The sequence below is a fragment of the Teleopsis dalmanni genome, chromosome 2, assembly GCF_002237135.1.
Source record: "Teleopsis dalmanni isolate 2A chromosome 2, ASM223713v2, whole genome shotgun sequence".
Classification (NCBI taxonomy): Eukaryota; Metazoa; Arthropoda; class Insecta; order Diptera; family Diopsidae; genus Teleopsis; species Teleopsis dalmanni.
In genome coordinates, this window is record NC_051847.1 from 85,455,502 (window position 1) to 85,465,975 (window position 10,474).

General features: G+C 29.7%; 1 protein-coding gene across 1 annotated transcript in view; it reads right to left on the minus strand.

The window, feature by feature from the left end:
- The window catches only part of LOC119674971 (probable cytochrome P450 49a1), a 13,560-nt gene that overhangs the window by 1,143 nt on the left and 1,943 nt on the right, over positions 1-10,474 (minus strand). The gene's annotated exons all lie outside the window — the stretch shown is intronic.

Genomic DNA, 10,474 nt, shown 5'->3' on the forward strand with positions numbered 1-10,474 from the left:
AGGTTGTGGACTAGGTATTAACCCAGGAAAAACTGAAATGATGCTGTTTACTACTAAAACCAAAATACCAGCTTTCAGGTTGCCTTCACTAAACGGGCAACAGTTAAAACTATCGGAAAAAGCCAAATATCTAAATATCTAGGAATTCTGTTGGATAGTAAGTTAAACTGGAAACACAATGTCGATCTTCGTATCAAGAAGGCATGTGTAGCTTTCTATTCTTGCAAGAGGATGTTTGGCAAAAAATGGGGGATTCGTCCCGAAATTACCCACTGGATGTACACGGCAATTGTACGACCAATTCTCACATATGGTGCTGTCGTATGGTGGCCGGCTCTAAACAAGAGCTATAATATCGACAAACTTAACAGAATTCAGAGGACGGCATGTGTAGGCATCACAGGAGCTTTTAGGACGACTCCTTCGGACGCCCTAAATGTGATGCTGCATTTGCTACCTATTGATTTTCACATTAAAAACATGGTTTGTAATAGCGCTGTAAGACTGAAAGTAACAGGCGTATGGTTAGAACGAACATATGGACATAGTCGGATTCTAGGTACAGTGCCAAATTGTCTGTATAGGATGACATCGGATTATCTGAATCCGTGTATAGACTTCGAAAGGAACTTCCAGACAATATTCCCTTCAAGAAATGAGTGGAAAAGGAAAAATTTAAAAAAATATATACAGATGGCTCGAAAATGAGCGGTGGGGCAGGAGCAGGAATCTTCGCACCATCTAAAAATATAAATATCTCTCTTAGGATACCTAATGAAGCTACGGTTTTTCAGGCTGAAATCCTAGCAATAAAAGAAGCCTGTCGGCAAATTGCAAGCCACATCGAGAACAGATGTAGTGTTGCTATTTTTATTGACAGCCAGGCAGCAATTAAAGCTCTTGAATCCTTTATAACAAAATCAAAAATAGTAAAAGAATGTAGAGAAGCAATCGACGAGCTAAACCGGTTGGCCGATATCACACTCATCTGGGTTCCTGGGCATAGGAACATCGTAGGGAATGAGAAAGCTGATAGTTTAGCCCGCTCTGGTGCCTCCCTAGATGCGTCACTGGCGGTATCAGTCTATATTACCCTGGAGACCATCAAAAGAAGTACCTTTCTTTACTTTCTGCAACTCGCCAATAACAGATGGAAAGCACTAAGGTCATGTGCAACTTCCAGGTTAACGTGGCCCACTTATAATAAAAATAAATCTCTGGAACTCATCAAAAAAGATCGCGTAAACACTGCAAGGCTTATCGCGGTTCTTACTGGTCATTGGTGGTTAGGAACTCACGCAGAGAAACTGCGTATTCCCCATAACTCTCACTGCAGAAGTTGTGGAAACCCGCGGGAGAAAGAAACAATAATACATTTTCTCTGTGAATGCCCAGCTCTAGCATCCAGAAGATATAGGTTCTTTGGAAAATACTTTTGTGATAGTTTATCAGACTGCTCAATGGTAAGGATGAAAGACCTGTTAAATTACCTAAATTCGGTGGGATGGATTTAGTCTCTACTCTTCTATACTAGGGTTCTTGCGAGGAATGTGGTAACAAAACGGCGAAAAATCGCTAATTGAGGTACATTTGAAGTTATCTTATGACCTGCCACTGCAACCAACCAACCAACCAACCATTTAAGATTGTTCCCATTTGGATAGCTAGTTAACCTGAAACTAGATGGTTACTTACGTCTAATCCAGACTATTATTTTGACGACTTTTAAAATTGTAGCTGTAGACTCAAACACTACTGGAGAGCTATGTTATAACTATATATATCCATATTATTAAAAACTATATTATGTTTTTCTTTGTGGGGATTAAAACTACTGGATGAATAAATTGTAGAAAGGAGGGTTTTATTTAAACTTATTTTGATATTAGTTGCGTGTTGTTTACGGTTCAATAATTCAACCAATATTTTTTGGGTTTGATGCTACCAAATATTGTTAGTGATTCAAACTGCTTATTTCCTCAAAAAACTATTAAATATCAGCTGGGAATTGATGTCGTGTTAAATTCATAAATTCGTGTGAATATGAAAATATTTTTATTTTATTTTTATTTCAAATGGAATAATAAATATGTAAAATTGTTACGTTATAAAAACTGCGGTTGAAGTGGTTTGGGATCAAAGTGCTAACGACTATTTAATGACGTTGTTCAAATTTTGACTTGGAAATGAAACATGTGTTTCTGAAGCCCGGTAACTGATACATTTTTTCACATATTTAACTAACAAGAATTTTTATTGATTTTTAAAAAATAATAATATATTTGAATTATGACTTTTATTGGCAAAAATTCAAAAATCACTGAATTGTAAAATTTTTATAAAGCAATTAAAAATGAATTTATACATCAAAACCAAATCTACTCTTAAAGTTCAAATAAAAAATTGCTTATATTCTTTTATTGCCTTTGAAACATTAAAGTTATTTCTTCATAATGCATTCGAAGAGTGTTTGTTTACTAATTTTAAGCTTCGTTATACTCGTATATAAAAAGCAGGTATATAAAGCAATACCTAATATCATATTTCTAATATTTTAAATATTAAATATTTAATTTAAAAGGAAATTTTGGCTAAAAACACAACAAAAATTTCGTTGAAGTACGTCAAATTTAAAATTTTGTATTTTGATACGGATTACGTCAGCAAAGTTTCACGTGTATCGAATGACTCCGATTTATATCGCTTCGATGTAATTCAGGATATTCCGGAGATATTTATTGATGTAGTTTGTAATTCTCAGGGTGGAGCAAAAGGATCTTATCAGATGCACAATTTGAATGGCTGCGTTTTTCTCAAAAATCATGTTGTCTCCAAAATGATGTCAAAATTTTATCAGCAGTTGATCGTCAATAGTTCTGACTTAAATTGCCCATTTCTCAGGGGTAATTATTTAATGCGGTCTAATATTTTTGGTGATGCGGCACCGATATTTCATCCAAGTGGTTACTTTACATTGCTTATAACTTTTAAATTAAAACCGAGTGTTGAACCGCTATTGAATTTGGAGTGGTTGTATCAAGTAGTGAAAATAAACTGAGAACCATTATGTTAATACGCTAAGAATGTGTTCAATGAAGGTTAAGTGATTGGGAGAAACTTGATAATTGAAAGAGTCATATAGAAATTAGATAACTGAGTGAATCACATAGAGGTTATTAGAAATATACTTTATAAGCAGGGTCTCAAAAATTGTAGTTGTAGACGAAAGATGATATGATGCGAGAAATTGAATTAAGTTATCATAACAGATAAAAACTTCGGAGAAATGGTGGTAATGAATTGTAGAGTGAGACAATGGTCATGTAAGCAAAATATTGCAGACTATTAGATGCAGACGAATAAGAATGGGTTGGATTAGTTGCTTATGATAAAATCACTTAGGGTCAAAGATATTAAGCTTTGCAAAATTTTATATATTTTCTTTTAACAAGTCTGGCTTTAAACGGCTTTTGTGGTAAATCACCTGAGGGCCTTGGAACTCATGTCACTGGTGACTATTGTAAGGTCGAAGTTGTGTAAGACTTTCATTATTCAGGAACCATAAACACCAAGAATGACATCAGCTTATAGATTCAACGAAGAATTACTCTTGTCAACAGATGCAACTTCGGGCTAAGTAGGCAATAAAACCCTCTTTCGACAAACATAAATTACGCTCTACAAGTCTCATCATGCCTAGACAATTAATAACAGTCATGTGAAGGCCAGCATTCTAGAGAAAAGTACTGCGGAAGATCTATGACCCATTACGCTTTGGCAACTAGTATCAAATTGGTCATATTGTGCAAATGGAGAAAGTGTTTCGGCCAGAAAGGTGTTTGATATAGTAACCGCAGGTGGAAAATGCGGTAGAAGACGTCCGTATCTTTGGTGAAAGGACCAGGTGACTAACAATTTGGTGGCGTTTGATACTACCAACTGGTGACAGCAAATCATTAATCGGGTTGACTGTCGGAGGCTACTCGGCGTGGCCATGGATGACATATGTCTATAATGGTCAACTAAATAAGTAAATAAGTGTGGTTTTAACATTTTCAGTTAATTGAATACTACCCGATGTATGCGCATTATAATTTTATTAAAAAAATTGCATAAATAATACAAGAAATTTTTAATGACGACTTTTTTGGAACTGTAATTAGAGATAAATTTGTAATTTGCAGTTATGAATAATCTTTAGGAGAGATTCCAGCATAATAAGCTATAAATACTCTTATACTCTCAAATACTCATACTTATATTGATCCAATAATACTATTTAGCTTTTTTCCACCAAATATTAATGAATTACATTTTATAAGAAGCAGCGGATAATGCTGTTATTTAGTAAAGGAAGTTATAAAATATATTGCTATTCTAACAGCTGTATTCAGTACATTAATTATTTAATAAACGTAATCTATTGTAATAACAGCAGTGTTTTATAAAAAAACATAATATTTGATGAGAATGGGTTGCTATTAGTTATGACGATTTTATTTGTTCTGATATGGTCACGCAAGTCAATAGAATGAGGTATACATAGCATATTTACTCGATTAGTGACCGACATTCAAATATCGATTAGGAGTGCAAGAAACATTAGCAGGTAAAATATTTAAGTACACGTAATAGGACAATGAAATGACTTAAAGCGATTTAAAATGAAAGTGACTTCAAATAACAATAATAAAAAAATTTTTTATAGAGAGATTTCGAAAAATAGTGAACTACAACAACAAAAATTCATTTTATATTATTTTAATTAGTTAAATTTTTGTTTGACCATACAGCTGTTTCGAGTATTGCCAAATATCTACCATCATATTATTTTTACCTTGTGATCAAAAAAGAACGAGAATTTTAATTTTTGAACTCCCGCGCTTATCCAATCGGTAAATTTTTTCTATTTTCACGCTGGCAACACTATTATACACATTCTGTCAAAAAATGTTATAAAAGGCCTTTGGTGAATTGTGTGTGTCGCAACCACGAGTATACGAATGGTTTAAAAGGTTCAAAGACGGTCTTACAAGCTTGGATCATGATGAGATCCCTGACCGCCCAACAACATCTGTTACTGAAAAAAAACATTGAATCGGCCAAGCAGATCGTGTTGGAAAATCGTTGTGAACCGATTAGATAGATTGCAGTGTTGTTGGGCATCTCATATGGATCGGCCGAACACATTTTAACTGATGTATTGGGTTTGAAATGCGTTTCTTCTCGGCTGGTGGCAAAAATGCTGAATTTCATTCAAATAAAGCGTCTTTGTGATGTGGCCAAAATCCATGAGAAGTATTGGATGAACATTAAAAATCAGAAAAGAAATCAAGAATTATTTGGCGGTACAAATATTTACTTTTAACAAAAATTTGAATTAAACACTATCATAAATTTAAATTTTTTTTTTGAGGCGAGATTTTTAAATAAATATATTTTGAAATTGGTAACATAATGATGTTTATCAAATCATGCAAGCCAAAGACTTAAATTTCCAGAGAATTTTTGCAATTATGCAGAGACGCATTCATTATGACTGACTACTACGTAAACCCACCTTGGTTAAGAAAAAGGCTATATTATAATAATTATGTTGCTCCCATCAATATTAAAAATTGAAACACTATTGACAAAAAAACTAATATTAATTAAATTAGTGGATACAGTCACCGATGGAAATGAAAGTGTTAATTTCTCTACTAAGTTTCTGAATTTGTCGGATATTCATTAGTACTGTTTCATGATTCGCTCTGCACAGAACTTGTTTTATTTAAAAAAGATTTAAGTATACATATTTAAAAAAATAATACATCTATAATATCATATAAAAGTTGGAGAAATTATTAGAGGACCTCACAAAAATAAAATAAGTACTAAATGTTAATATTAATAATTAAATAGATATTATACAACTCATATGATATAATATCATTTAAACCATCTACATTTAGAAAGAACAGTATAATTTATACCTGTAAATTAATAACAAAATATTAAAACGTGCTTTAGATAGCATTTTGATGCTTCGTTTAACATCTTTATAATTATATTCTATTACTCAAGTTGTACCTCATTTAATAAGAAATAACACTAGATATTGAATATGGTGACATATAAAACGTTACAAATAGTAATAGTTATATCTATTAATATATTAATTGAGTCTCATACTCCAAAAAAAAAAAACAGTTAATAAACAATTATTTTTCATTATTCTTTGTAATATATTGAAATTTTTTATAATGTATTTAATATAAAATATATAAGATTTAAAAGATTGCTGTTTTTAATATCTCTAAGTTCATTTTCGGTAGAATCAGGATGGGAAACACAACCTACTATAATTCCTATAGTAAAAAAATAGTACATATTATTTTGAAGTTAAGATAACAATTTATTATTAGAACCTTATTATGTTATTTTACCTTAATATCTTAGGAGTACTATCGTCATCACTAAACAAATTCTTCTTAGATATTCGTGAATCAATTTATTTATAAGTTTTTTTATTGGATCATTTCTAAACAAGATGTCTTAATAAATTATGACTGAAAGTTTGTAAATCTATCTACTTAGTTGTTGTTATCATATTTATAATCTCTAAAATTATTCCTAAGCAAGTATAGGTATATAGAGACTTCGAAAAATAGTGAACTATAACAACGAAAATTTTTTTTATATTATTTTAATTTATTAAATTTTTGACTGACAATACAATTTTTGTCTGACCAGATTATTGTATACACAGAACCATGCATATTTTTAAAAATGCTCCAGGGAAAGATTTGACCCTGATGAAAAATTTATCGCCGATACTGAGACTTATTTTAAAAGATGATTTATTCGACAAGAGAGATATCGAAATGTTAGAGGATTGTAGTACTCTTATTGAAGACTACGTTGATGTTTTGTTGGTTATCCCACAGACGTATCAGCCGATGTATTACTTTGAATATTTATATGATTCAGTTAGCTCTGGTGTAGTTTTCTACTAATTGAGAAGATGATATATGGCATCAACATAAAATATGCATTACTGCCTGGTGCCAATTTTTAATATTAAGAATTTGTGCTTTTAGTTTTCTGCAAATGATTGCTTTTAAAATAAATGGCTGTTGACTGGACATATACGCATGATGACTGTTGTTTAGAAATTCTTCAATTGTTTACCACTCTGATAAGTCTAAATAGTTTCCAGACGAAACACGTCAGTGCAAACTAATAGGTGACATTTCTATTGATCTTTAACTAACAAATATAGTGCTCTACACTATCTAACTCAATTTACTTACCTTTACATGACCTTTATAGAGCTCTTATATTTTAATTACATATTGCGATAGAAATCATATTTCATATGCATTTTATAATTTTTATATTGGAATTTCATTTCCATTCTATTTAAAATTGAATTTTAGGTATACTTTATTTACTTTATTTATACTGAAGTCTATGTATATTTAAATCTTATGCAAATTTATTTCTACATTTATTTTTAGATTTATATTTATTTTATTTTATAATATTTTATTTTATTTTATTATATTTTATTTTATTTAATTTTATTTAATTTTATTTTATTTGATTTTATTTTATTTTATTATATTTTATTTTATTTTATTTTATTTTATTTTATTTTATTTTATTTTATTTTATTTATTTATTTTATTTTATTTTATTTTATTTAATTTTATTTAATTTTATTTAATTTTATTTAATTTTATTTAATTTTATTTAATTTTATTTAATTTTATTTTATTTAATTTTATTTTATTTTCTTTTATTTTATTTTATTTTGTTTTATTTACATTTATTTTATTATATTTTATTTTATTTTTTTTTATATTTATTTACTTTATTAGGTAAATATTCCTGTCATTGTATAGATGTTAGTTTTATTGCTATGATTAAGATTTTGAATTGTATGTATCATGAGGGGTTTATTCCATCAACAGATAACGGTTCATAGTAGTATGTATCTATCAAAAAGTGTTAAAATTTAAGTCCGGAGGTTGAGAATTTAAAGACTCTCTGTAGGCTTGGATTTAAATAAGCAAGTAATATGACAAATTTCTCACAATCGAGACCGTGAAAGGTTTGAGAAATTGAAATTCTTGATTCTCATCAAGAATTTTTCGATTTATTGTATTTTTAGTATTGATGATTTTTAATCCTTATTTCTAAAAGCTTTATTACCACATAACATATATAGCATAAAAAAATATTAAATGGTGTATGTGCAATTGATTTTATTTTCAATTGTATAAAAACAAATAAATAAAATTGAATATACTTTTGTATAAAGTTTAATAAAGAGTAAATAAATGAATTAATTCCACATTGTAAATAAAAATTTTATACTCGAATTAAACTTTGCAACTTAATCAATTTTATTTAGAACATTTGAATTCTCAACTCTTTCGTGAAAACATGATAAGCCACTTTAATAATTTTTTATTCAAACCCCACTAAATAATGTATGGAGGATTTTAAGGCACCACATATTTCAATATAAAACCTTCCTCTAATTTATGGTTACATAATTTTTCACTCTTATGCAACAATTAAGCTTATTTTCGCTGCTACACGGGCCAACATTAAAAGTAAAAATTTATGAACCTCATAGCAACCAATAAAATTTTTATAAATGCATGTGTGCCTCCACGCATACAGACACAACATCACGTTCCAATGCCAAATACACTCGATTTAGGAAGAATGTCAAATACGCGTAAATACAACAGTTTAAGGATTTCCGAATCCGAATCCTTAAATCCTTATGTTTGTGCCTAGTGTGTTCTTTCGTGCGTTCTAGGCTGTTGTTCTCCATTTTAACTCTCCCAAAGGCACAATAACGCACAAGTGCATGACATATCAAATATTAACAAATAAAAAGCGACTAAATCACTAATACCAACCGAGCGAGCATAAAGTGCAAACCAAACGTGCCGGAAAAATTGAATTTTTCATTCCCTTGAACGTGAACACACCTGGAAATGGTCTTCTTCGCCTTGCGAATGTGCGAAGAAGATGTGTCTGCCACGCGCTCACTTGCTCAACAGAATCGGTATCGACCTATGGCGGGAGTAGGAACGGTTACGGTTGCCTTAATGCTGGCATTATTTGCATCCAACGAATTTGTTGTTGTTGCAATAATGTTTACATCAATGGCCATGCACGTTTTTTTTATTGTTGCCATAAAATAAAAGTGCCATAGGTGTGGATTTCGTGGGAGCCACTCAGAGGCACATATTGTGCTTTTAATTACAGGTTTTAGCATCCATTCCGTTGGAAATTTAAAATGTTGACTGTTATTAACAACCGAATTGTCTTCATGCTCATTTCTAATGTTTTTATAACGCCGAAAATTATGCTATAATTTTGTACGTTGAAAAATTTTTTCAACATAAGTTAGATTTATTAAACAATTTAATAAGAATTTTTTTTGGGTAAATTATTTGGAATTCCTCTAGCGAAAGACTCGAAAAAATTTTAATAACTAACTTATTTCAAAATAAATATTTTGACTTAAATACAGACACGTTCTTAATTACAATTACTGTAGTCACGTCTGAATTTCATATCTCTTGTGCTTATTTGTGCGACATTCGTGTTTAAGGACTTTTAAGGAGTCCTTAAGTAGTGAAAAATGTCATCTTTTAGTTTTTGTTACATTAGGAAGTCACAATGTGTATTTGCAGTTTATTTAATAGCGAATTTAATTTATATAAATTTGAACTAATTTAATTATAGAAATTTATTTGCACTTAGACTTAGATATGTAATTGACTTAAAAATTATTAAATCAGCTCTAATAAAAATTCATTATAATGAAATATAATAAATTTAAATTTGAATTATTTTTAATAAAGTTTGTATAGAGAGGTTTCGAAAAGTAGTAAACTACAATAGAATTCTTTTTATATTTTTGTTGCAGTTCACTATTTTTCGAAAGCTCTCAACCAAATATGTTAGTTTCTATTAATTATAATAGTCACTTTCGACATAACTGATATTAAATTACAACTTAAATCAAAACTAAAGTTTGTAGAACAACATTAACTGGAAAAAAATTATTATAAATAATTATCTATTATCTATAAACTACATACTACTATGTTTAAGTTCCCTTTATGTTAATAATATAACAGATTTTAAGTGTTTATATGATAATTAATTTATATACATAGGTCCTTTTTATATTAAAATATTTTAATATGTTTGTTTAAAGCAATTAATTTATTAGATAATTCATTAGATGTGCTTCCAAAGGTAAAATTACTTCTCTAGTAGTATCACAACGGGCCTTAGGTCTATGTAAGTCTTAAAACTTTATCTGATTACAATTGCCAATATAATATTAGGAACGCTTCTATACTGTGTGCTTCATTTTTATTTAGTTTTTAAGTTCAGAGTTATTATAAAACATCGTTCAATCTGATGATACCAATTACATATTTACTCATATATT